General features: G+C 39.1%; 25 pseudogenes; all 25 read left to right on the top strand.

Moving 5' to 3' along the window:
- The first annotated feature begins 8,915 nt into the window (after positions 1 to 8,915).
- LOC114777708 (uncharacterized) lies at positions 8,916 to 9,034 on the top strand (annotated as a pseudogene).
- A 160-nt stretch (positions 9,035 to 9,194) lies between these two features.
- On the top strand, positions 9,195 to 9,313 carry LOC114777718 (uncharacterized; annotated as a pseudogene).
- A 795-nt stretch (positions 9,314 to 10,108) lies between these two features.
- LOC114777714 (uncharacterized) lies at positions 10,109 to 10,227 on the top strand (annotated as a pseudogene).
- Positions 10,228 to 11,581: 1,354 nt separating this feature from the next.
- Positions 11,582 to 11,700, top strand: LOC114777705 (uncharacterized; annotated as a pseudogene).
- A 440-nt stretch (positions 11,701 to 12,140) lies between these two features.
- On the top strand, positions 12,141 to 12,259 carry LOC114777709 (uncharacterized; annotated as a pseudogene).
- Positions 12,260 to 13,885: 1,626 nt separating this feature from the next.
- On the top strand, positions 13,886 to 14,004 carry LOC114777730 (uncharacterized; annotated as a pseudogene).
- A 159-nt stretch (positions 14,005 to 14,163) lies between these two features.
- On the top strand, positions 14,164 to 14,282 carry LOC114777713 (uncharacterized; annotated as a pseudogene).
- Positions 14,283 to 14,441: 159 nt separating this feature from the next.
- Positions 14,442 to 14,560, top strand: LOC114777717 (uncharacterized; annotated as a pseudogene).
- A 507-nt stretch (positions 14,561 to 15,067) lies between these two features.
- LOC114777728 (uncharacterized) lies at positions 15,068 to 15,186 on the top strand (annotated as a pseudogene).
- A 160-nt stretch (positions 15,187 to 15,346) lies between these two features.
- On the top strand, positions 15,347 to 15,465 carry LOC114777712 (uncharacterized; annotated as a pseudogene).
- Positions 15,466 to 15,624: 159 nt separating this feature from the next.
- On the top strand, positions 15,625 to 15,743 carry LOC114777716 (uncharacterized; annotated as a pseudogene).
- Positions 15,744 to 16,259: 516 nt separating this feature from the next.
- LOC114777733 (uncharacterized) lies at positions 16,260 to 16,378 on the top strand (annotated as a pseudogene).
- A 160-nt stretch (positions 16,379 to 16,538) lies between these two features.
- LOC114777739 (uncharacterized) lies at positions 16,539 to 16,657 on the top strand (annotated as a pseudogene).
- A 441-nt stretch (positions 16,658 to 17,098) lies between these two features.
- Positions 17,099 to 17,217, top strand: LOC114777721 (uncharacterized; annotated as a pseudogene).
- A 161-nt stretch (positions 17,218 to 17,378) lies between these two features.
- LOC114777710 (uncharacterized) lies at positions 17,379 to 17,497 on the top strand (annotated as a pseudogene).
- A 522-nt stretch (positions 17,498 to 18,019) lies between these two features.
- Positions 18,020 to 18,138, top strand: LOC114777707 (uncharacterized; annotated as a pseudogene).
- A 440-nt stretch (positions 18,139 to 18,578) lies between these two features.
- Positions 18,579 to 18,697, top strand: LOC114777743 (uncharacterized; annotated as a pseudogene).
- A 441-nt stretch (positions 18,698 to 19,138) lies between these two features.
- On the top strand, positions 19,139 to 19,257 carry LOC114777720 (uncharacterized; annotated as a pseudogene).
- Positions 19,258 to 19,696: 439 nt separating this feature from the next.
- On the top strand, positions 19,697 to 19,815 carry LOC114777726 (uncharacterized; annotated as a pseudogene).
- Positions 19,816 to 20,322: 507 nt separating this feature from the next.
- Positions 20,323 to 20,441, top strand: LOC114777742 (uncharacterized; annotated as a pseudogene).
- A 439-nt stretch (positions 20,442 to 20,880) lies between these two features.
- Positions 20,881 to 20,999, top strand: LOC114777737 (uncharacterized; annotated as a pseudogene).
- A 514-nt stretch (positions 21,000 to 21,513) lies between these two features.
- LOC114777706 (uncharacterized) lies at positions 21,514 to 21,632 on the top strand (annotated as a pseudogene).
- A 440-nt stretch (positions 21,633 to 22,072) lies between these two features.
- LOC114777715 (uncharacterized) lies at positions 22,073 to 22,191 on the top strand (annotated as a pseudogene).
- A 441-nt stretch (positions 22,192 to 22,632) lies between these two features.
- Positions 22,633 to 22,751, top strand: LOC114777719 (uncharacterized; annotated as a pseudogene).
- A 440-nt stretch (positions 22,752 to 23,191) lies between these two features.
- Positions 23,192 to 23,310, top strand: LOC114777704 (uncharacterized; annotated as a pseudogene).
- The last annotated feature ends 2,962 nt before the right edge of the window (positions 23,311 to 26,272 follow it).

Genomic DNA, 26,272 nt, shown 5'->3' with positions numbered 1-26,272 from the left:
CTGTGTACATAACTGAAGACCGCGTCGGTTGTTTTTTTGACAGTTTTGGAAACAGGCCAGACAGCAAGATGTTTCCGTCAACCGTTTATAAATTTCTAAAAACTACATGTTACAATGTACAATTTTCAAATAAACAGGTTCAGGATTTATCATCGGTTACGTGCGGCGAACACTGTGTATTCTTTCTCTACCACATGTCAAAGGGTTTGAGCTATGAAGATGTTTTATCTAAATATTCCAACGACTTGACTAAAAATGATAAAAAGGTCTCGCTATTTGTGAAAAAACTACACCCGCATGTCTATAATTGTGATATGTTTAAAAACTCTCAATGTATACAATCTGGTGAGGTGTTTATGAAAAAATCTTATTCTAAATAAATGAGTCGAAAAACAAATATATGTATCATCAAGTTTGTTTATTGTCATCGCATGTTCAAACACGTTTTAAACAATACTGTATACACTTTTTAAAAATGTAACCATGCGCTTGTATCTAAACGTGGCGATGAAAACACGGGTGGTTCTGAATCACCATCATCATCACGGGTGGTAAAAGTCTTGTTAATGTTTTTAAATGAATTGACCTCATCTTTAACACGTCTGTTTGGAACCGTAGAAAGAGGTATGTTCAACATTGCTATAGCACTCAGGAATTCACGCCACCCCTCGGGTCTCCTATGAGGATTCATAGATTGAGACGTGGTAACGTTCTTAACCAAATCGAAAATGTGAGATCCTGGAATGATCGTGCCGTTGAAAACAAATTCGCCATCTTTACCCCATGCAGCAACCCCCTGTGATTTCATCATTTTTTCTAATATATACCGGACATTCCTTTTACTTCTCTGCGGTACATTTTGTAAAACCTCTTTAACCGTAGCGTCGTCATCAACGGTCGCTGCTTCTGTGGGTGATGTCTGTACATTTTCAGATGCCTGTGGTAGGTTAAGCGTTATCGATTTAGTCTCATGATCACCCTGCTTAACCACCGATATATACCTCTGCAAGAGTGTCGAGTATAATTTGGCTTTTTCATAATCCCCCAAATCAGTTCTGTCCAAAACACTTTTTATCGATGCATCCAAATCATTTTCCGCGCGTTGTCTCAGAGGTATAGGTGCACCATCGTATTTTAACCTGTCCAGCTGTCGCTGGGGTACCAAATACATCCTTTCAGCGTGTTCCATTAGCCCCCCTGTCTTGACGCTATTAGACTGCTTATAAAGGGAACTGCGACGCTTAACAGAGGTAAAAGGAACCCGCCCTCTTGATTGATCACATATTTCTTTCTTAACACACCAATTTTTTTATCGGCTATGAATTTTATAGCTTTTTTCTTTTTTTCCAACTTTTTATATTGTGACTTTGTCAATGGTATTGTACCGCTGAGCACATTCAAAGCCACTTCGCATAAGGTTAGAATCAACTCATTCGAAGATTCTTGTAAAATGAGACGTCTCTGTATCGGCTTAGCCTTAAGTAAGAGTTTTAGAAGCGGCAGATTTCTATAAAGACGATTAGACATGTCAGCGTCTAAACTCTTTTTTTCTGAACATAGACCACCGGATACTCTGAAAGCAGATCCGTTCTGAGACGAAGTGTGTCAGGTGTTCTAGATTTATAATCAATCATGAGGTAGCCAAAGGGTTTTTCAGTAGCGTTTTTAAAACATTCAAGGAAGAATTTGGTATTACCCGGATACATCTGTCTCGCTAATACAGCAATCTGTGTATTGTCTCTTGGGTTTTTGAAAAGTATTAGGTAATTTGTGTTTAAACTGATTGTTCTGCTGGATTTCCCCTGAAAAAACAAATTCTGAACCATGTAGATAGCGCTGAGATTTCTATGATGCACGTATTGTGTAAACACTTTTTCAACCTGCTTATTGCCACTCGCAACATCCATTAAGTCATCGATAATTAATAGCGATGGTTTGGTCGGCGGCAAGAGTTGGTCGTCCGATAGTGTGTCGGGAATACCTTGTATAAAATTAATATTCCTAATTTTTAACAACTCGTCATAAAGAGGTTGCCAGCAGTCGTAAATGTAGACAATGTTTTCAATCGTTGTAGATATTAAGCGGTCCGCATCGGCTATTAACGCTTTCACAAAAAACGTTTTTCCAGAGTTTGATGGTCCGCTTACTATACACGAGAACGGATGTTGCAATCTGAGATCGAATCCTGAGATGATACACATAAATTTTTATTGTAGAAAATAACACACATGCATATAATAGCATAAAAATACAAATATAAATATACAAATGTCACAGACATATTGAAAAAATCACACATATGCAAATAATGCAAACATCCATATATACAATATGTTACAAACATGTTGAAAATCACACAGATACAAATAATAGAAAACTGTACATATATACAGATGTTACAGACATAAAAAAAAAAAAAAAAATGTTTTATTTACATATTTACCTGTGACATCTCTCAAAGTCATCTTGTGTCAATACCCATAGGGGAGCGTCGTAAAGTCTGGGAGCAGGACTCGTTTGTTGTACACAACTTTGAACCTTTTGACATCTGATTTGTTATGTAATGTGAGGTGTCTTTTATTCCTGGTAATTGTGTTTGTGCGTGTTAAAACATGTTGCGACCGGGCTCCATCTATTACATAGCTGTTAACCAAATCAACCAGAGAGCGTAGATTTACAGCTTTTGAATTTTCAGCATTGAGAGTGATACCCTTGGCCTTCATGGATGTCTTACCGTTAGCGGTGATGTAACCATATGTTTTCGGACCGCCTGAACAAAATTCTGTAATGTAATCCCCGGGGCCTACCTCGTCAGTAAGATCGCCCAGATATGGACCTAGGGGTGGCTCCCAGTCACCATCTTTTGAGACAAAGATTAGACTGTCTGTGTCGCTGTACAGCAGCCGATCACCCAATTTCTCCATCACAGAATATAATTCTAGGCGTGCATGAGCCGTTGTAAACGCTCCAAGAAACACATTAATGTCACGCATTTGAGCGCCATAACCGTCTGCATAACGCCACTGAACCAATGCCACTTCGTCCGAGACAAATGCAAAATGTGTGATTTCACGACCGCCCCCAAAAATGTATCGCGAAAAGTCGTCAGGATCTTTCAACAACTCTGTGTATGGAAGGTTTTCCCGCATTGAAAATCGGCCCCAAAGTGAGTTCAATAGGAGTTTGTTAATATTTCTCCTTGCAGGGTTTGAACAGATTTTTTCAGGATTCAGACGGATACCCTGTTTTTGAAAATAATCTTCAATGTATGCATGCTTTTCAACATCCGTCACAACCCCCGGCGGGTACCCACTGGCTTCCTGCTTGTATTGTAGAAACGTTTTCACATAATCTGCAAACAACGTTTCTGATCTTTGTTCAAAATGCCACACTTCATGAATCTCTGCCAAAACATAGCCCATCTGTACAGCTTTCATCAATTCAATGCTGACCCAACAACCCGAAAGAGATCTCTCGCCGTCAGTATGAGTACATGGTGACGCCTGATTCTCAAGATGACAACATGTTCTACAAAGCGGGAACATTAGTTTGCCGCCGCATCGGTATGGCAACACAGGGTGTAAGAGACCACGTGGCGGGTACACCGTTGCTTTAACCAACCCATAGTAATTTTCGAGACTATCAAAGTCTTTCAAAATGATCTGTGGGTGGCCGATCGGATATTCCTTTGATGATTGACAAAACGGGTAGAGACTGGTGAAATCAAAGTAACGAATTTTTTCACCGTCCGATGTTTTGTGATAGAGTTTGTACGCATTCGTTCGACCGCCAAAGAGGCTGTCTCTCGGCTTTAGACGACTGGGGTGTGCATATGTCGACATGAACTCTATGACTGATGGTTCGACCTGTTTTAAACGACGCCACTGGCACTCCCACATAACTTCGACTTTTAAGCCGTACACCTTGGTGAGGGTTTCAATCTTATCATCAAATTGCCTTCTTAAAACACTGTACGGGAGCCTTGACAAAGGATGAGTCTGGGTGGGTGTGTATTTACAATCATGTCCGTGATGCATACACCCATTAAATTCTAAACCGTATTTACGACCATTTTTTTCATAATAGCCGTCAAGACAGTATTTCCCAACCACAACCTCACCCTCTGTCAGAGCGTGTTGGATGTACACATGCCTGGTTGTTTTGACATATTCCAGCCATTCGATGCTAATGTCTGAAAATGCCTTGTTTTGGCTTGTGTACGCGTTGTTATGTGTAAGAGCGAGTGTATCACGCGGTAGGTAGTGTGTTTTGTATACAGCCATGCAGCACGATGCCAACGTGGTTTGACCAAAAGGGTCTAGACCCGTGCATTCTATGAACTCGTCACGGTATTTCAGACACGCCTCTCTTAACAGCACGACGTCGTTTCGACCGTAGAAACGGAGTTCCTTCTGAAAATCAAAAACACCGAACGCTGATTCGTTGTACCAGTCATCAAATTCACGTCTGCCAGCATTGGACATGTTGTCATATCCATAAAAGGTCTTATCCGGGTATGGGCCTATGTAATGGCTGTTTGAGCGTGTGTTAAACTTGTGTGGGAAATAACCCTTTTCTGTGGTGGTGAGATTTAACGCAGCTGTTGTTTTTGCCAGACTCATCGGTAGAAAAGAATAGCTGTCGATAAAACGCTGTTTAAAACATGCATCATACATGAATATCAGACGGCATCCAGTCATTGTCACATCTAGTTTGATCCCGTTTTTGGAGTAATATTCCAAAAGTATGAAATTATCAAACCCTGCAGCGTTGTGTGCTAAAAATGTGAAACCGTTGAACCTCGGTCGACGGAGCCAATTCACAAATTCACGCACACACCCGTCACCCTCAGCCGTGAACTCCACACCTGTAAATGTAATTGCGCAAACAAAATTTGCATGATGTTTGCCGTTCTCGAAACGTGTTTCAAAATCAAAAAAAATGTAGCGGTTGTTTGTCTCCTTCAATCTAATGGGTTGTATGAAGCATTCATGCTTAGCGTCTGGAATCAGTTCTTCACGACAATGAACACAGTGTGGTGTCGGACACGTGTGTGGTTTGGGTTTTTTAACACTAACGTGGTAACGCCTGTTACAATTCTTACAAAATTTTGTAAGATCACAATTTGACGCCACCACGCCAGGATCGCTCTTCATAGGACGCGGCTGTTTATGTTTGTCAAAACAAAAATCAGACTTGCAAAACCTCCCACAAGACGAGCAATATCTCGAACCTGTGACCCTTGAAGGGCATCCGGGGTCGTTACAAACATCACACCTGTATTTGCAACCATGCTCTCGGAACGAAGTGTAACCGGCATAGCAGAATTCACAGACATACGGCACCCCCATGAACGCCTTGAGGTTTAATATTCCGTAGTAATGGCTGTCGTGTATGTATAAAAAGGCTGTTTTTGTATGCGGTACAGTGCTAGTTTGAAATTTCTGCAACACCCCTACGTCTGATCTGTAAAAGATCACAATCTTAATGTCCAATAAGCTCTCAAATTTTGGAACATCATTAAAGCCGACTTTATGGTGAATAGGTAGACCACACCGTGTCTGAAATGTGGCAGCCAATTTTTCTAAATAAGCTGTTGGTTTCTCAGGGTTTACAAAATTTGCCAGGCATATCGCGAAGCACAATTGGTTTGTAACGTTAACGGGGCAGAATAGATTCATCCTGTTCTTGCTTATTATCTGATCATGAGCCAAATCACGCAATTTACGCCGTGCGCCCCCATCACGACCTCTAGCGATTGAAACAGTCAGGTGTAGTGTCTCATCGCACATGATTTTTTTATTGCTTTGGATTATTTTTTCGATGGCGTCCATCAGAATTTCATACGAATGGTTATTCGCGGGTGAAAGGATCGCATTAACATCTGAAACCAGGGTATCGCCACTCAGTGTGACGTCGAAAACACCGCTCTGTCCGGCCAGTGTGTGTGAGAATTTTACGATGTCTTTGAATACATCGTGGATGTGTGAAATATATGATGTTATGTCGCTGCTCGAAACGGATCTGAAATTAATATCACGACGCAGTACCACCCCATTGAACCGTGGTTTATGTGTAACATGATACCCGTCTATCACAGCATGCATTATCGACCCTTCTTCTAAGGATACTGGATCAGATTCAGCACCACAACCATTTTGAATTTGATGTAAAACATTATTAAACATCTCAATTTCCCCCCATGTCTCGACGTTTAACATGTCGTGTAGTGTTTTATTAAAATTGTCCACTGCATCACCACCAATACATTGACGTTTAGACGGCTCCATTATGGTTGACAACAAGGTTTAAAACACCCCTTACACACGTGAAATGCCACTTAAACGCAACAAAACCGTTGATAACGATGACCAATCAACACGCTTCAGATCTGATGTATGTTCTACAGCTTTGGCTATAATCCCCACAGTACTAATCAACTTTTCTTGCAAGTCATACACCTTAACAATGTTATCTAATACCTGTTTAAGGCATACACAGCATTCAGAATGATTAGAAAACCGCCGGTACCTCTGTGGGTCGATGTGGTTTGGTTCTGTTTGCGTAGCGATGTCTGATCTGGCAAAATCTACAGCATCCCACGCTTTGTAATCCGCGTTGGTCCAGTCGGTGACAAAGTCGAGATCAACGTTTACGGGGGTTCTACCTGTAACAAAATCACACGATGTTAAAATTAATATTTCATTAAAATAACGATTGCGTTAAAACCATGTAAATACACACCTTCTGGCTTTTCCGGGAGCTTGAAAGCTGTTTTCGTCTTCTTTCCTGATAGTTTTATCAAACCTGATTGTCAATATTTTATTAAAATAATAATAAATTGTGTTAAAACATATGTAATACACACCTTGCGGCTTTTTCACCATATGTTTTTGTGCCTTTTCCACGCACAGATCCACCACGGGAGCTAGGTGCTTGCGTTTGCGTGTAGCCTTCCGACCTGACGGCTTGTCGACCCCTGTATTATCAACGCGTGGCTTAGGAATGGTGTCCACTAGTTGTCTGATGGTTGCTGTACAGAACGAGAGATATTACAATCACAACCATATGATGAAAATTTCATAAAAACCGTATTAGATAGTCATAAATATATTACCTAAACTGTCGGCTGAGCATCCAACATCCTCGGTTACAACGTTGTAATTTGGATAATGTTCTGCTATTAGAATGCATACACGGTCAAAAACACACACTCACAACTATGTAGTGGTATTATTATTAGTAGGATCTGTGGTTTTTACAATTACCTTGGTATGAAATTTGTGGTTCAGAATCACCCGCACCAAAACCCTCGGTCCATAGACTTTCGAACCCCGGTGTTTCAAAACACGCCAGGTTTGATGGTCCTTCGAGTGGTTCTACAGAAAAGTTACACCTATTAACAAATAAATAAATAAAACACACACATACGTTGTAACAAGACTTATAGTTTATGTGTTATGAAAAACTTACTGAGAGTCCATAACCGGTGATGATCCTTGCGATGTCGAACCGTTTGAATGAAGACCTCGTGGGCCTCTCTTGTTAAATAGGCCTCTGTGTGTGTGTGCGCACGTGAGATTTGTAAGTCCCACGTGATTCGGTGTTTGCGAGAATGGTGAAACCAGATGACTCACGTTGTAAAAACATATGTTGCGTTAGGTGTTAAAAAGCTTTGTTGGAGGATGTGCTAGGGGTCTGTGTGTGTGTGTGTGTGTGTGTGTGTGTGTGTGTGTGTGTGTGTGTGGGTGAGGGAAATCATAAAACGGTTTCATTTATTTTAACAGTAGGGGTATGAAATTAACATTGTTTGAAGCCAAAATAGTTTTTCTTTAACTAGAAACAGTTTTTTAAAACATATATCATTTAAATAAGGTTTCTGTTTTGGTCTGTGTGTGTGTGTGTGTGTGTGTGTGTGTGTGTGTGTGTGTGTGTGTGTGTCAATATGAGACTCTGCTAGGTGTCGGGGAAGAATGTGTGATGAACCCGGGGAGGGATGTGCGTGGGGAAAGGGATGTCATTGGGAGAAATGGGGCATAAGCCATCAGCAATGGCCGTAGTTGTAAATAAGTGATAAGAAATCTGTTTTAAAAGTTAGTCTAAGTGTATATGACATCTGTAATGCGTCACATGGGAGAGAGCGATAGAGTATGTCCTGAAGGTGCTGTGATACTTCCTACATACAAAATGGGGGTTCTACCATATTTCAGTCAGTATATGAATAGAGTATGCGTTTGTATTTTAAAATAAGTCTGTGTAAGTATTGTGTTTGAACGTGTTAAACACTGAAACAGTAGTTGAGTAAAACCATACACTTAAAATAAGGTTTCTGTTTTAAAAGAACGTTCTAAGGTGTGTGTGAGATTGTATGTCACACGTTGATTCAGTGTTTGCGAGAAAGAGGTAATGGTATGCTGGCTTATAACACCTCCACAACAGCCATAGTTTGTAAACAAAGTGGTAAGACATCTGTTTTTAAAACCTGTCTAAGTGTTTATGTAAGAATGGACATCGCGGGAACATACTTGTCTTACATAACAGATGTCCGAAGGGGGAAGGATGGAAGGAGGTCATAAATTACGCGCAGGGTCCGATGGAGAAGGCTGAAAGGGGGAAGGCCATAAATTACGCGCACAGTGTCCACTGTCCAGTGGAGAAGGGGAGAATGTAGAAGGGTAGATGGTCATAAATCACGCGCTTTTTCCTCATACAGATATGCCATCAATCATTTTTGACATAAAGTATATAATTATTACTACTACTTGCACTTTATTTGTTGTATTGCAAATAAAAGCTTACCACTCCAACTTTTTGCCTTTTCTCCATCATAATTTGACAGTAAAGCGGGAGTTTTCACTCTTTGATATGTGTTCAAGCCCCTTTGGTTTAAAGTTCAAGATTTTCAAGCAGAGTTTGTGTACAGACAAACCAGCTGAAGAATGCCCAATCTTGTCTGATCTCAGAAGCTAAGAAGGCTTGGGCCTGGTTAGTACTTGGATGGGAGACTACCTGGGAATACCAGGTGCTGTAAGCTTTAACTATTGAAAAACTTTTAAAATGAAAGTATTTACATGGCTTTGTTAGCTTTTTTTAACTTTTCTCCATCATAATTTGACAGTAAAGCGGGAGTTTTCACTCTTTGATATGTGTTCAAGCCCCTTTGGTTTAAAGTCCAAGATTTTCAAGCAGAGTTTGCTTACAGACATGCCAGCAGAAGATTGCCCAATCTTGTCTGATCTCAGAAGCTAAGAAGGCTTGGGCCTGGTTAGTACTTGGATGGGAGACTACGTGGGAATGCCAGGTGCTGTAAGCTTTAACTGTTGTTAAACTTTTAAAATGAAAGTATTTACATCACTTTGTTACCTTTTTTTAAGTAAGTTAAGGGGTATTTTCTTTCTTTGATATGTTTTCCCGCCTTTTTTCTTTTTTTTTTTTTTTTTAAACTTCTCTTCAGGTTTCTTTGTCTGTGTGTGCTCTACAACGATCATTCACAGGCTTGGAGCTGAATCGATTAGGTGGGATTTTCCAGCCCTCGGCCTTCAGGTGCTACGCACCCTGATGTCAATTTAATATCTGATATGTCATATTAAGCGGATTTTTAGAACAGGGAGTTGGCAATAGGGCCTGCTCCATCCGCTCCATTCATCGACCCAGTATTGCATTGCCTCTAGAAGGTGTGCACTTTATTTGTTGTATTGCAAATAAAAGCTTACCACTCCAACTTTTTGCCTTTTCTCCATCATAATTTGACAGTAAAGCGGGAGTTTTCACTCTTTTATATGTGTTCAAGCCCCTTTGGTTTAAAGTTCAAGATTTTCAAGCAGAGTTTGTGTACAGACAAACCAGCTGAAGAATGCCCAATCTTGTCTGATCTCAGAAGCTAAGAAGCCTTGGGCCTGGTTAGTACTTGGATGGGAGACTACGTGGGAATACCAGGTGCTGTAAGCTTTAACTATTGAAAAACTTTTAAAATGAAAGTATTTACATGGCTTTGTTAGCTTTTTTTAACTTTTCTCCATCATAATTTGACAGTAAAGCGGGAGTTTTCACTCTTTGATATGTGTTCAAGCCCCTTTGGTTTAAAGTTCAAGATTTTCAAGCAGAGTTTGTGTACGGACAAACCAGCTGAAGAATGCCCAATCTTGTTTGATCTCAGAAGCTAAGAAGGCTTGGGCCTGGTTAGTACTTGGATGGGAGACTACCTGGGAATACCAGGTGCTGTAAGCTTTAACTATTGAAAAACTTTTAAAATGAAAGTATTTACATGGCTTTGTTAGCTTTTTTTGCCTTTTCTCCATCATAATTTGACAGTAAAGCGGGAGTTTTCGCACTTTATAATGTTTTCAAAGCCCTTTTGGTTTAAAGTTTAAGATTTTCAAGCAGAGTTTGTGTACAGACAAACCAGCTAAAGAATGCCCAATCTTGTTTGCTCTCAGAAGCTAAGAAGGCTTGGGCCTGGTTAGTACTTGGATGGGAGACTACCTGGGAATACCAGGTGGTGTAAGCTTTAACTATTGAAAAACTTTTAAAATGAAAGTATTTACATGGCTTTGTTAGCTTTTTTTGCCTTTTCTCCATCATAATTTGACAGTAAAGCGGGAGTTTTCGCACTTTATAATGTTTTCAAAGCCCTTTTGGTTTAAAGTTTAAGATTTTCAAGCAGAGTTTGTGTACAGACAAACCAGCTAAAGAATGCCCAATCTTGTTTGATCTCAGAAGCTAAGAAGGCTTGGGCCTGGTTAGTACTTGGATGGGAGACTACCTGGGAATACCAGGTGGTGTAAGCTTTAACTATTGAAAAACTTTTAAAATGAAAGTATTTACATGGCTTTGTTAGCTTTTTTTGCCTTTTCTCCATCATAATTTGACAGTAAAGCGGGAGTTTTCGCACTTTATAATGTTTTCAAAGCCCTTTTGTTTAAAGTCCAAGATTTTCAAGCAGAGTTTGCTTACAGACATGCCAGCAGAAGATTGCCCAATCTTGTCTGATCTCAGAAGCTAAGAAGGCTTGTGCCTGGTTAGTACTTGGATGGGAGACTACGTGGGAATGCCAGGTGCTGTAAGCTTTAACTATTGTTAAACTTTTAAAATGAAAGTATTTACATCACTTTGTTAGCTTTTTTTAAGTAAGTTAAGGGGTTTTTTCTTTCTTTGATATGTTTTCCCGCCTTTTTTCTTTTTTTTTTTTTTTTAAACTTCTCTTCAGGTTTCTTTGTCTGTGTGTGCTCTACAACGATCATTCACAGGCTTGGAGCTGAATCGATTAGGTGGGATTTTCCAGCCCTCGGCCTTCAGGTGCTACGCACCCTGATGTCAATTTAATATCTGATATGTCATATTAAGCGGATTTTTAGAACAGGGAGTTGGCAATAGGGCCTGCTCCATCCGCTCCATTCATCGACCCAGTATTGCATTGCCTCTAGAAGGTGTGCACTTTATTTGTTGTATTGCAAATAAAAGCTTACCACTCCAACTTTTTGCCTTTTCTCCATCATAATTTGACAGTAAAGCGGGAGTTTTCACTCTTTGATATGTGTTCAAGCCCCTTTGGTTTAAAGTTCAAGATTTTCAAGCAGAGATTGTATACAGACAAACCAGCTGAAGAATGCCCAATCTTGTCTGATCTCAGAAGCTAAGAAGGCTTGGGCCTGGTTAGTACTTGGATGGGAGACTACCTGGGAATACCAGGTGCTGTAAGCTTTAACTATTGAAAAACTTTTAAAATGAAAGTATTTACATGGCTTTTTTAGCTTTTTTTGCCTTTTCTCCATCATAATTTGACAGTAAAGCGGGAGTTTTCGCACTTTATAATGTTTTCAAAGCCCTTTTGGTTTAAAGTTCAAGATTTTCAAGCAGAGTTTGTGTACGGACAAACCAGCTGAAGAATGCCCATTCTTGTCTGATCTCAGAAGCTATGAAGGCTTGGGCCTGGTTAGTACTTGGATGGGAGACTACCTGGGAATACCAGGTGCTGTAAGCTTTAACTATTGAAAAACTTTTAAAATGAAAGTATTTACATGGCTTTGTTAGCTTTTTTTGCCTTTTCTCCATCATAATTTGACAGTAAAGCGGGAGTTTTCGCAGTTTATAATGTTTTCAAAGCCCTTTTGTTTAAAGTCCAAGATTTTCAATCAGAGTTTGCTTACAGACATGCCAGCAGAAGATTGCCCAATCTTGTCTGATCTCAGAAGCTAAGAAGGCATGGGCCTGGTTAGTACTTGGATGGGAGACTACCTGGGAATACCAGGTGCTGTAAGCTTTAACTATTGAAAAACTTTTAAAATGAAAGTATTTACATGGCTTTGTTAGCTTTTTTTTAACTTTTCTCCATCATAATTTGACAGTAAAGCGGGAGTTTTCACTCTTTGATATGTGTTCAAGCCCCTTTGGTTTAAAGTTCAAGATTTTCAAGCAGAGTTTGTGTACAGACAAACCAGCTGAAGAATGCCCAATCTTGTCTGATCTCAGAAGCTAAGAAGTCTTGGGCCTGGTTAGTACTTGGATGGGAGACTACCTGGGAATACCAGGTGCTGTAAGCTTTAACTATTGAAAAACTTTTAAAATGAAAGTATTTACATGGCTTTGTTAGCTTTTTTTGCCTTTTCTCCATCATAATTTGACAGTAAAGCGGGAGTTTTCACTCTTTGATATGTGTTCAAGCCCCTTTGGTTTAAAGTTCAAGATTTTCAAGCAGAGATTGTGTACGGACAAACCAGCTGAAGAATGTCCATTCTTGTCTGATCTCAGAAGCTATGAAGGCTTGGGCCTGGTTAGTACTTGGATGGGAGACTACCTGGGAATACCAGGTGCTGTAAGCTTTAACTATTGAAAAACTTTTAAAATGAAAGTATTTACATGGCTTTGTTAGCTTTTTTTTGCCTTTTCTCCATCATAATTTGACAGTAAAGCGGGAGTTTTCGCACTTTATAATGTTTTCAAAGCCCTTTTGGTTTAAAGTTCAAGATTTTCAAACAGAGTTTGTGTACAGACAAACCAGCTGAAGAATGCCCAATCTTGTTTGATCTCAGAAGCTAAGAAGGCTTGGGCATGGTTAGTACTTGGATGGGAGACTACCTGGGAATACCAGGTGCTGTAAGCTTTAACTATTGAAAAACTTTTAAAATGAAAGTATTTACATGGCTTTGTTAGCTTTTTTTGCCTTTTCTCCATCATAATTTGACAGTAAAGCGGGAGTTTTCGCAGTTTATAATGTTTTCAAAGCCCTTTTGTTTAAAGTCCAAGATTTTCAAGCAGAGTTTGCTTACAGACATGCCAGCAGAAGATTGCCCAATCTTGTCTGATCTCAGAAGCTAAGAAGGCTTGGGCCTAGTTAGTACTTGGATGGGAGACTACGTGGGAATGCCAGGTGCTGTAAGCTTTAACTATTGTTAAACTTTTAAAATGAAAGTATTTACATCACTTTGTTAGCTTTTTTTAAGTAAGTTAAGGGGTTTTTTCTTTCTTTGATATGTTTTCCCGCCTTTTTTCTTTTTTTTAAACTTCTCTTCAGGTTTCTTTGTCTGTGTGTGCTCTACAACGATCATTCACAGGCTTGGAGCTGAATCGATTAGGTGGGATTTTCCAGCCCTCGGCCTTCAGGTGCAACGCACCCTGATGTCAATTTAATATCTGATATGTCATATTAAGCGGATTTTTAGAACAGGGAGTTGGCAATAGGGCCTGCTCCATCCGCTCCATTCATCGACCCAGTATTGCATTGCCTCTAGAAGGTGTGCACTTTATTTGTTGTATTGCAAATAAAAGCTTACCACTCCAACTTTTTGCCTTTTCTCCATCATAATTTGACAGTAAAGCGGGAGTTTTCACTCTTTGATATGTGTTCAAGCCCCTTTGGTTTAAAGTTCAAGATTTTCAAGCAGAGATTGTGTACAGACAAACCAGCTGAAGAATGCCCAATCTTGTCTGACCTCAGAAGCTAAGAAGGCTTGGGCCTGGTTAGTACTTGGATGGGAGACTACCTGGGAATACCAGGTGCTGTAAGCTTTAACTATTGAAAAACTTTAAAATGAAAGTATTTACATGGCTTTGTTAGCTTTTTTTGCCTTTTCTCCATCATAATTTGACAGTAAAGCGGGAGTTTTCACTCTTTGATATGTGTTCAAGCCCCTTTGGTTTAAAGTTAAAGATTTTCAAGCAGAGTTTGTGTACGGACAAACCAGCTGAAGAATGCCCAATCTTGTTTGATCTCAGAAGCTAAGAAGGCTTGGGCCTGGTTAGTACTTGGATGGGAGACTACCTGGGAATACCAGGTGCTGTAAGCTTTAACTATTGAAAAATGTTTAAAATGAAAGTATTTACATGGCTTTGTTAGCTTTTTTGCCTTTTCTCCATCATAATTTGACAGTAAAGCGGGAGTTTTCGCAGTTTATAATGTTTTCAAAGCCCTTTTGTTTAAAGTCCAAGATTTTCAAGCAGAGTTTGCTTACAGACATGCCAGCAGAAGATTGCCCAATCTTGTCTGATCTCAGAAGCTAAGAAGGCTTGGGCCTGGTTAGTACTTGGATGGGAGACTACGTGGGAATGCCAGGTGCTGTAAGCTTTAACTATGTTTAAACTTTTAAAATGAAAGTATTTACATGACTTTGTTACCTTTTTTTAAGTAAGTTAAGGGGTGTTTTCTTTCTTTGATATGTTTTCCCACCTTTTTTTTTTTTTTTAAACTTCTCTTCAGGTTTCTTTGTCTGTGTGTGCTCTACAACGATCATTCACAGGCTTGGAGCTGAATCGATTAGGTGGGATTTTCCAGCCCTCGGCCTTCAGGTGCAACGCACCCTGATGTCAATTTAATATCTGATATGTCATATTAAGCGGATTTTTAGAACAGGGAGTTGGCAATAGGGCCTGCTCCATCCGCTCCATTCATCGACCCAGTATTGCATTGCCTCTAGAAGGTGTGCACTTTATTTGTTGTATTGCAAATAAAAGCTTACCACTCCAACTTTTTGCCTTTTCTCCATCATAATTTGACAGTAAAGCGGGAGTTTTCACTCTTTGATATGTGTTCAAGCCCCTTTGGTTTAAAGTTCAAGATTTTCAAGCAGAGATTGTGTACAGACAAACCAGCTGAAGAATGCCCAATCTTGTCTGACCTCAGAAGCTAAGAAGGCTTGGGCCTGGTTAGTACTTGGATGGGAGACTACCTGGGAATACCAGGTGCTGTAAGCTTTAACTATTGAAAAACTTTAAAAATGAAAGTATTTACATGGCTTTGTTAGCTTTTTTTGCCTTTTCTCCATCATAATTTGACAGTAAAGCGGGAGTTTTCACTCTTTGATATGTGTTCAAGCCCCTTTGGTTTAAAGTTAAAGATTTTCAAGCAGAGTTTGTGTACGGACAAACCAGCTGAAGAATGCCCAATCTTGTTTGATCTCAGAAGCTAAGAAGGCTTGGGCCTGGTTAGTACTTGGATGGGAGACTACCTGGGAATACCAGGTGCTGTAAGCTTTAACTATTGAAAAATGTTTAAAATGAAAGTATTTACATGGCTTTGTTAGCTTTTTTGCCTTTTCTCCATCATAATTTGACAGTAAAGCGGGAGTTTTCGCAGTTTATAATGTTTTCAAAGCCCTTTTGTTTAAAGTCCAAGATTTTCAAGCAGAGTTTGCTTACAGACATGCCAGCAGAAGATTGCCCAATCTTGTCTGATCTCAGAAGCTAAGAAGGCTTGGGCCTGGTTAGTACTTGGATGGGAGACTACGTGGGAATGCCAGGTGCTGTAAGCTTTAACTATGTTTAAACTTTTAAAATGAAAGTATTTACATGACTTTGTTACCTTTTTTTAAGTAAGTTAAGGGGTGTTTTCTTTCTTTGATATGTTTTCCCACCTTTTTTTTTTTTTTTTTTTTTCTAAACATCTCTTCAGGTTTCTTTGTCTGTGTGTGCTCTACAACGATCATTCACAGGCTTGGAGCTGAATCGATTAGGTGGGATTTTCCAGCCCTCGGCCTTCAGGTGCTACGCACCCTGATGTCAATTTAATATCTGATATGTCATATTAAGCGGATTTTTAGAAAAGGGAGTTGGCAATAGGGCCTGCTCCATCCGCTCCATTCATCGACCCAGTATTGCATTGCCTCTAGAAGGTGTGCACTTTATTTGTTGTATTGCAAATAAAAGCTTACCACTCCAACTTTTTGCCTTTTCTCCATCATAATTTGACAGTAAAGCGGGAGTTTTCGCACTTTATAATGTTTTCAAAGCCCTTTTGGTTTAAAGTTCAAGATTTTCAAGCAGAGTTTGTGTACAGACAAACCAGCTGAAGAATGCCCAATCTTGTTTGATCTCAGAAGCTAAGAATGCTTGGGCCTGGTTAGTACTTGGATGGGAGACTACCTGGGAATACCAGGTGCTGTAAGCTTTAACTATTGTTAAACTTTTAAAATGAAAGTATTCACATCACTTTGTTAGCTTTTTTTGCCTTTTCTCCATCATAATTTGAGAGTAAAGCGGGAGTTTTCGCAGTTTATAATGTTTTCAAAGCCCTTTTGTTTAAAGTCCAAGAATTTCAAGTAGAGTTTGCTTACAGACATGCCAGCAGAAGATTGCCCAATCTTGTCTGATCTCAGAAGCTAAGAAGGCTTGGGCCTGGTTAGTACTTGGTTGGGAGACTACGTGGGAATGCCAGGTGCTGTAAGCTTTAACTATTGAAAAACTTTTAAAATGAAAGTATTTACATGGCTTTGTTAGCTTTTTTTGCCTTTTCTCCATCATAATTTGACAGTAAAGCGGGAGTTTTCGCACTTTATAATGTTTTCAAAGCCCTTTTGGTTTACAGTTCAAGATTTTCAAGCAGAGTTTGTGTACAGACAAACCAGCTGAAGAATGCCCATTCTTGTCTGATCTCAGAAGCTATGAAGGCTTGGGCCTGTTTAGTACTTGGATGGGAGACTACCTGGGAATACCAGGTGCTAGAAGCTTTAACTATTGAAAAACTTGTAAAAAGAAAGTATTTACATGGCTTTGTTAGCTTTTTTTGCTTTTTCTCCATCATAATTTGACAGTAAAGCGGGAGTTTTCGCACTTTATAATGTTTTCAAAGCCCTTTTGGTTTAAAGTTCAAGATTTTCAAGCAGAGTTTGTGTACAGACAAACCAGCTGAAGAATGCCCAATCTTGTTTGATCTCAGAAGCTAAGAAGGCTTGGGCCTGGTTAGTACTTGGATGGGAGACTACCTGGGAATACCAGGTGCTGTAAGCTTTAACTATTGTTAAACTTTTAAAATGAAAGTATTTACATGGCTTTGTTAGCTTTTTTTTGCCTTTTCTCCATCATAATTTGACAGTAAAGCGGGAGTTTTCGCAGTTTATAATGTTTTCAAAGCCCTTTTGTTTAAAGTCCAAGATTTTCAAGCAGAGTTTGCTTACAGACATGCCAGCAGAAAATTGCCCAATCTTGTCTGATCTCAGAAGCTAAGAAGGCTTGGGCCTGGTTAGTACTTGGTTGGGAGACTACGTGGGAATGCCAGGTGCTGTAAGCTTTAACTATTGTTAAACTTTTAAAATGAATGTATTTACATCACTTTTTTAGCTTTTTTTAAGTAAGTTAATGGGTATTTTCTTTCTTTGATATGTTTTCCCGCCTTTTTTCTTTTTTTTTTTTTTTTTTTTTTTAAACTTCTCTTCAGGTTTCTTTGTCTGTGTGTGCTCTACAACGATCATTCACAGGCTTGGAGCTGAATCGATTAGGTGGGATTTTCCAGCCCTCGGCTTTCAGGTGCTACGCACCCTGATGTCAATTTAATATCTGATATGTCATATTAAGCGGATTTTTAGAACAGGGAGTTGGCAATAGGGCCTGCTCCATCCGCTCCATTCATCGACCCAGTATTGCATTGCCTCTAGAAGGTGTGCACTTTATTTGTTGTATTGCAAATAAAAGCTTACCACTCCAACTTTTTGCCTTTTCTCCATCATAATTTGACAGTAAAGCGGGAGTTTTCACTCTTTGATATGTGTTCAAGCCCCTTTGGTTTAAAGTTCAAGATTTTCAAGCAGAGATTGTGTACAGACAAACCAGCTGAAGAATGCCCAATCTTGTCTGATCTCAGAAGCTAAGAAGGCTTGGGCCTGGTTAGTACTTGGATGGGAGACTACCTGGGAATACCAGGTGCTGTAAGCTTTAACTATTGAAAAACTTTTAAAATGAAAGTATTTACATGGCTTTTTTAGCTTTTTTTGCCTTTTCTCCATCATAATTTGACAGTAAAGCGGGAGTTTTCGCACTTTATAATGTTTTCAAAGCCCTTTTGGTTTAAAGTTCAAGATTTTCAAGCAGAGTTTGTGTACGGACAAAACAGCTGAAGAATGCCCATTCTTGTCTGATCTCAGAAGCTATGAAGGCTTGGGCCTGGTTAGTACTTGGATGGGAGACTACCTGGGAATACCAGGTGCTGTAAGCTTTAACTATTGAAAAACTTTTAAAATGAAAGTATTTACATGGCTTTGTTAGCTTTTTTTGCCTTTTCTCCATCATAATTTGACAGTAAAGCGGGAGTTTTCGCAGTTTATAATGTTTTCAAAGCCCTTTTGTTTAAAGTCCAAGATTTTCAAGCAGAGTTTGCTTACAGACAAACCAGCAGAAGATTGCCCAATCTTGTCTGATCTCAGAAGCTAAGAAGGCTTGGGCCTGGTTAGTACTTGGATGGGAGACTACCTGGGAATACCAGGTGCTGTAAGCTTTAACTATTGAAAAACTTTTAAAATGAAAGTATTTACATGGCTTTGTTAGCTTTTTTTGCCTTTTCTCCATCATAATTTGACAGTAAAGCGGGAGTTTTCACTCTTTGATATGTGTTCAAGCCCCTTTGGTTTAAAGTTCAAGATTTTCAAGCAGAGATTGTGTACGGACAAACCAGCTGAAGAATGTCCATTCTTGTCTGATCTCAGAAGCTATGAAGGCTTGGGCCTGGTTAGTACTTGGATGGGAGACTACCTGGGAATACCAGGTGCTGTAAGCTTTAACTATTGAAAAACTTTTAAAATGAAAGTATTTACATGGCTTTGTTAGCTTTTTTTTGCCTTTTCTCCATCATAATTTGACAGTAAAGCGGGAGTTTTCGCACTTTATAATGTTTTCAAAGCCCTTTTGGTTTAAAGTTCAAGATTTTCAAGCAGAGTTTGTGTACAGACAAACCAGCTGAAGAATGCCCAATCTTGTTTGATCTCAGAAGCTAAGAAGGCTTGGGCCTGGTTAGTACTTGGATGGGAGACTACCTGGGAATACCAGGTGCTGTAAGCTTTAACTATTGAAAAACTTTTAAAATTAAAGTATTAACATGGCTTTGTTAGCTTTTTTTGCCTTTTCTCCATCATAATTTGACAGTAAAGCGGGAGTTTTCGCACTTTATAATGTTTTCAAAGCCCTTTTGGTTTAAAGTTCAAGATTTTCAAGCAGAGTTTGTGTACGGACAAACCAGCTGAAGAATGCCCATTCTTGTCTGATCTCAGAAGCTATGAAGGCTTGGGCCTGGTTAGTACTTGGATGGGAGACTACCTGGGAATACCAGGTGCTGTAAGCTTTAACTATTGAAAAACTTTTAAAATGAAAGTATTTACATGGCTTTGTTAGCTTTTTTGCCTTTTCTCCATCATAATTTGACAGTAAAGCGGGAGTTTTCGCAGTTTATAATGTTTTCAAAGCCCTTTTGTTTAAAGTCCAAGATTTTCAAGCAGAGTTTGCTTACAGACATGCCAGCAGAAGATTGCCCAATCTTGTCTGATCTCAGAAGCTAAGAAGGCTTGGGCCTGGTTAGTACTTGGATGGGAGACTACCTGGGAATACCAGGTGCTGTAAGCTTTAACTATTGAAAAACTTTTAAAATGAAAGTATTTACATGGCTTTGTTACCTTTTTTTAAGTAAGTTAAGGGGTATTTTCTTTCTTTGATCTGTTTTCCCGCCTTTTTTCTTTTTTTTAAACTTCTCTTCAGGTTTCTTTGTCTGTGTGTGCTCTACAACGATCATTCACAGGCTTGGAGCTGAATCGATTAGGTGGGATTTTCCAGCCCTCGGCCTTCAGGTGCAACGCACCCTGATGTCAATTTAATATCTGATATGTCATATTAAGCGGATTTTTAGAACAGGGAGTTGGCAATAGGGCCTGCTCCATCCGCTCCATTCATCGACCCAGTATTGCATTGCCTCTAGAAGGTGTGCACTTTATTTGTTGTATTGCAAATAAAAGCTTACCACTCCAACTTTTTGCCTTTTCTCCATCATAATTTGACAGTAAAGCGGGAGTTTTCACTCTTTGATATGTGTTCAAGCCCCTTTGGTTTAAAGTTCAAGATTTTCAAGCAGAGATTGTGTACAGACAAACCAGCTGAAGAATGCCCAATCTTGTCTGATCTCAGAAGCTAAGAAGGTTTGGGCCTGGTTAGTACTTGGATGGGAGACTACCTGGGAATACCAGGTGCTGTAAGCTTTAACTATTGAAAAACTTTTAAAATTAAAGTATTTACATGGCTTTGTTAGCTTTTTTTAACTTTTCTCCATCATAATTTGACAGTAAAGCGGGAGTTTTCACTCTTTGATATGTGTTCAAGCCCCTTTGGTTTAAAGTTCAAGATTTTCAAGCAGAGTTTGTGTACGGACAAACCAGCTGAAGAATTTCCATTCTTGTCTGATCTCAGAAGCTATGAAGGCTTGGGCCTGGTTAGTACTTGGATGGGAGACTACCTGGGAATACCAGGTGCTGTAAGCTTTAACTATTGTTAAACTTTTAAAATGAAAGTATTTACATCACTTTGTTAGCTTTTTTTGCCTTTTCTCCATCATAATTTGACAGTAAAGCGGGAGTTTTCGCAGTTTATAATGTTTTCAAAGCCCTTTTGTTTAAAGTCCAAGATTTTCAAGCAGAGTTTGCTTACAGACATGCCAGCAGAAGATTGCCCAATCTTGTCTGATCTCAGAAGCTAAGAAGGCTTGGGCCTGGTTAGTACTTGGTTGGGAGACTACGTGGGAATGCCAGGTGCTGTAAGCTTTAACTATTGTTAAACTTTTAAAATGAATGTATTTACATCACTTTGTTAGCTTTTTTTAAGTAAGTTAAGGGGTATTTTCTTTCTTTGATATGTTTTCCCGCCTTTTTTCTTTTTTTTTTTTTTTAAACTTCTCTTCAGGTTTCTTTGTCTGTGTGTGCTCTACAACAATCATTCACAGGCTTGGAGCTGAATCGATTAGGTGGGATTTTCCAGCCCTCGGCTTTCAGGTGCTACGCACCCTGATGTCAATTTAATATCTGATATGTCATATTAAGCGGATTTTTAGAACAGGGAGTTGGCAATAGGGCCTGCTCCATCCGCTCCATTCATCGACCCAGTATTGCATTGCCTCTAGAAGGTGTGCACTTTATTTGTTGTATTGCAAATAAAAGCTTACCACTCCAACTTTTTGCCTTTTCTCCATCATAATTTGACAGTAAAGCGGGAGTTTTCACTCTTTGATATGTGTTCAAGCCCCTTTGGTTTAAAGTTCAAGATTTTCAAGCAGAGATTGTGTACAGACAAACCAGCTGAAGAATGCCCAATCTTGTCTGATCTCAGAAGCTAAGAAGGCTTGGGCCTGGTTAGTACTTGGATGGGAGACTACCTGGGAATACCAGGTGCTGTAAGCTTTAACTATTGAAAAACTTTTAAAATTAAAGTATTTACATGGCTTTTTTAGCTTTTTTTGCCTTTTCTCCATCATAATTTGACAGTAAAGCGGGAGTTTTCGCACTTTATAATGTTTTCAAAGCCCTTTTGGTTTAAAGTTCAAGATTTTCAAGCAGAGTTTGTGTACGGACAAACCAGCTGAAGAATGCCCATTCTTGTCTGATCTCAGAAGCTATGAAGGCTTGGGCCTGGTTAGTACTTGGATGGGAGACTACCTGGGAATACCAGGTGCTGTAAGCTTTAACTATTGAAAAACTTTTAAAATGAAAGTATTTACATGGCTTTGTTAGCTTTTTTTGCCTTTTCTCCATCATAATTTGACAGTAAAGCGGGAGTTTTCGCAGTTTATAATGTTTTCAAAGCCCTTTTGTTTAAAGTCCAAGATTTTCAAGCAGAGTTTGCTTACAGACATGCCAGCAGAAGATTGCCCAATCTTGTCTGATCTCAGAAGCTAAGAAGGCTTGGGCCTGGTTAGTACTTGGATGGGAGACTACCTGGGAATACCAGGTGCTGTAAGCTTTAACTATTGAAAAACTTTTAAAATGAAAGTATTTACATGGCTTTGTTAGCTTTTTTTGCCTTTTCTCCATCATAATTTGACAGTAAAGCGGGAGTTTTCACTCTTTGATATGTGTTCAAGCCCCTTTGGTTTAAAGTTCAAGATTTTCAAGCAGAGACTGTGTACGGACAAACCAGCTGAAGAATGTCCATTCTTGTCTGATCTCAGAAGCTATGAAGGCTTGGGCCTAGTTAGTACTTGGATGGGAGACTACCTGGGAATACCAGGTGCTGTAAGCTTTAACTATTGAAAAACTTTTAAAATGAAAGTATTTACATGGCTTTGTTAGCTTTTTTTTGCCTTTTCTCCATCATAATTTGACAGTAAAGCGGGAGTTTTCGCACTTTATAATGTTTTCAAAGCCCTTTTGGTTTAAAGTTCAAGATTTTCAAACAGAGTTTGTGTACAGACAAACCAGCTGAAGAATGCCCAATCTTGTTTGATCTCAGAAGCTAAGAAGGCTTGGGCCTGGTTAGTACTTGGATGGGAGACTACCTGGGAATACCAGGTGCTGTAAGCTTTAACTATTGAAAAACTTTTAAAATTAAAGTATTAACATGGCTTTGTTAGCTTTTTTTGCCTTTTCTCCATCATAATTTGACAGTAAAGCGGGAGTTTTCGCACTTTATAATGTTTTCAAAGCCCTTTTGGTTTAAAGTTCAAGATTTTCAAGCAGAGTTTGTGTACGGACAAACCAGCTGAAGAATGCCCATTCTTGTCTGATCTCAGAAGCTATGAAGGCTTGGGCCTGGTTAGTACTTGGATGGGAGACTACCTGGGAATACCAGGTGCTGTAAGCTTTAACTATTGAAAAACTTTTAAAATGAAAGTATTTACATGGCTTTGTTAGCTTTTTTTGCCTTTTCTCCATCATAATTTGACAGTAAAGCGGGAGTTTTCGCAGTTTATAATGTTTTCAAAGCCCTTTTGTTTAAAGTCCAAGATTTTCAATCAGAGTTTGCTTACAGACATGCCAGCAGAAGATTGCCCAATCTTGTCTGATCTCAGAAGCTAAGAAGGCTTGGGCCTGGTTAGTACTTGGATGGGAGACTACCTGGGAATACCAGGTGCTGTAAGCTTTAACTATTGAAAAACTTTTAAAATGAAAGTATTTACATGGCTTTGTTAGCTTTTTTTGCCTTTTCTCCATCATAATTTGACAGTAAAGCGGGAGTTTTCACTCTTTGATATGTGTTCAAGCCCCTTTGGTTTAAAGTTCAAGATTTTCAAGCAGAGATTGTGTACGGACAAACCAGCTGAAGAATGTCCATTCTTGTCTGATCTCAGAAGCTATGAAGGCTTGGGCCTGGTTAGTACTTGGATGGGAGACTACCTGGGAATACCAGGTGCTGTAAGCTTTAACTATTGAAAAACTTTTAAAATGAAAGTATTTACATGGCTTTGTTAGCTTTTTTTTGCCTTTTCTCCATCATAATTTGACAGTAAAGCGGGAGTTTTCGCACTTTATAATGTTTTCAAAGCCCTTTTGGTTTAAAGTTCAAGATTTTCAACAGAGTTTGTGTACAGACAAACCAGCTGAAGAATGCCCAATCTTGTTTGATCTCAGAAGCTAAGAAGGCTTGGGCCTGGTTAGAACTTGGATGGGAGACTACCTGGGAATACCAGGTGCTGTAAGCTTTAACTATTGAAAAAACTTTTAAAATTAAAGTATTAACATGGCTTTGTTAGCTTTTTTTGCCTTTTCTCCATCATAATTTGACAGTAAAGCGGGAGTTTTCACTCTTTGATATGTGTTCAAGCCCCTTTGGTTTAAAGTTCAAGATTTTCAAGCAGAGATTGTGTACGGACAAACCAGCTGAAGAATGTCCATTCTTGTCTGATCTCAGAAGCTATGAAGGCTTGGGCCTGGTTAGTACTTGGAATAGAGACTACCTGGGAATACCAGGTGCTGTAAGCTTTAACTATTGAAAAACTTTTAAAATGAAAGTATTTACATGGCTTTGTTAGCTTTTTTTTGCCTTTTCTCCATCATAATTTGACAGTAAAGCGGGAGTTTTCGCACTTTATAATGTTTTCAAAGCCCTTTTGGTTTAAAGTTCAAGATTTTCAAACAGAGTTTGTGTACAGACAAACCAGCTGAAGAATGCCCAATCTTGCTTGATCTCAGAAGCTAAGAAGGCTTGGGCCTGGTTAGAACTTGGATGGGAGACTACCTGGGAATACCAGGTGCTGTAAGCTTTAACTATTGAAAAACTTTTAAAATTAAAGTATTAACATGGCTTTGTTAGCTTTTTTTTTGCCTTTTCTCCATCATAATTTGACAGTAAAGCGGGAGTTTTCGCACTTTATAATGTTTTCAAAGCCCTTTTGGTTTAAAGTTCAAGATTTTCAAGCAGAGTTTTGTGTACAGACAAACCAGCTGAAGAATGCCCAATCTTGTTTGATCTCAGAAGCTAAGAAGGCTTGGGCCTGGTTAGTACTTGGATGGGAGACTACCTGGGAATACCAGGTGGTGTAAGCTTTAACTATTGAAAAACTTTTAAAATGAAAGTATTTACATGGCTTTGTTAGCTTTTTTTGCCTTTTCTCCATCATAATTTGACAGTAAAGCGGGAGTTTTCGCACTTTATAATGTTTTCAAAGCCCTTTTGTTTAAAGTCCAAGATTTTCAAGCAGAGTTTACTTACAGACATGCCAGCAGAAGATTGCCCAATCTTGTCTGATCTCAGAAGCTAAGAAGGCTTGGGCCTGGTTAGTACTTGGATGGGAGACTACGTGGGAATGCCAGGTGCTGTAAGCTTTAACTATTGTTAAACTTTTAAAATGAAAGTATTTACATCACTTTGTTAGCTTTTTTAAGTAAGTTAAGGGGGTATTTTCTTCTTTGATCTGTTTTCCCGCCTTTTTTCTTTTTTTTAAACTTCTCTTCAGGTTTCTTTGTCTGTGTGTGCTCTACAACGATCATTCACAGGCTTGGAGCTGAATCGATTAGGGGGGATTTTCCAGCCCTCGGCCTTCAGGTGCAACGCACCCTGATGTCAATTTAATATCTGATATGTCATATTAAGCGGATTTTTAGAACAGGAGTTGGCAATAGGGCCTGCTCCATCCGCTCCATTCATCGACCCAGTATTGCATTGCCTCTAGAAGGTGTGCACTTTATTTGTTGTATTGCAATAAAAGCTTAACACTCCAACTTTTGCCTTTTCTCCATCATAATTTGACAGTAAAGCGGGAGTTTTCACTCTTGATATGTGTTCAAGCCCCTTTGGTTTAAAGTTCAAGATTTTCAAGCAGAGATTGTGTACAGACAAACCAGCTGAAGAATGCCCAATCTGTCTGATCTCAGAAGCTAAGAAGGCTTGGGGCCTGGTTAGTACTTGGATGGGAGACTACCTGGGAATACCAGGTGCTGTAAGCTTAACTATTGAAAAACTTTTAAAAATGAAAGTATTTACATGGCTTTTGTTAGCTTTTTTTAACTTTTCTCCATCATAATTGACAGTAAAGCGGGAGTTTTCACTCTTTGATATGTGTTCAAGCCCCTTTGGTTTAAAGTTCAAGATTTTCAAGCAGAGTTTGTGTACGGACAAACCAGCTGAAGAATGCCCATTCTTGTCTGATCTCAGAAGCTATGAAGGCTTGGGCCTGGTTAGTACTTGGATGGGGAGACTACCTGGGAATACCAGGTGCTGTAAGCTTTAACTATTGAAAAACTTTTAAAATGAAAGTATTTAATGGCTTTGTTAGTTTTTTTTGCCTTTTCTCCATCATAATTTGACAGTAAAGCGGGAGTTTTCGCACTTTATAATGTTTTCAAAGCCCTTTTGGTTTAAAGTTCAAGATTTTCAAGCAGAGTTTGTGTACAGACAAACCAGCTGAAGAATGCCCAATCTTGTTTGATCTCAGAAGCTAAGAAGGCTTGGGCCTGGTTAGTACTTGGATGGGAGAATACCTGGGAATACCAGGTGGAGTAAGCTTTAACTATTGAAAACTTTTAAAATGAAAGTATTTACATGGCTTTGTTAGCTTTTTTTGCCTTTTCTCCATCATAATTTGACAGTTAAAGCGGAGTTTTCG

Source organism: Denticeps clupeoides, unplaced genomic scaffold, assembly GCF_900700375.1.
Source record: "Denticeps clupeoides unplaced genomic scaffold, fDenClu1.1, whole genome shotgun sequence".
NCBI lineage: Eukaryota > Metazoa > Chordata > Actinopteri > Clupeiformes > Denticipitidae > Denticeps > Denticeps clupeoides.
The sequence above is the reverse complement of the archived record's forward strand: the minus strand, read 5'-3'. Positions and strand labels throughout refer to the sequence as shown.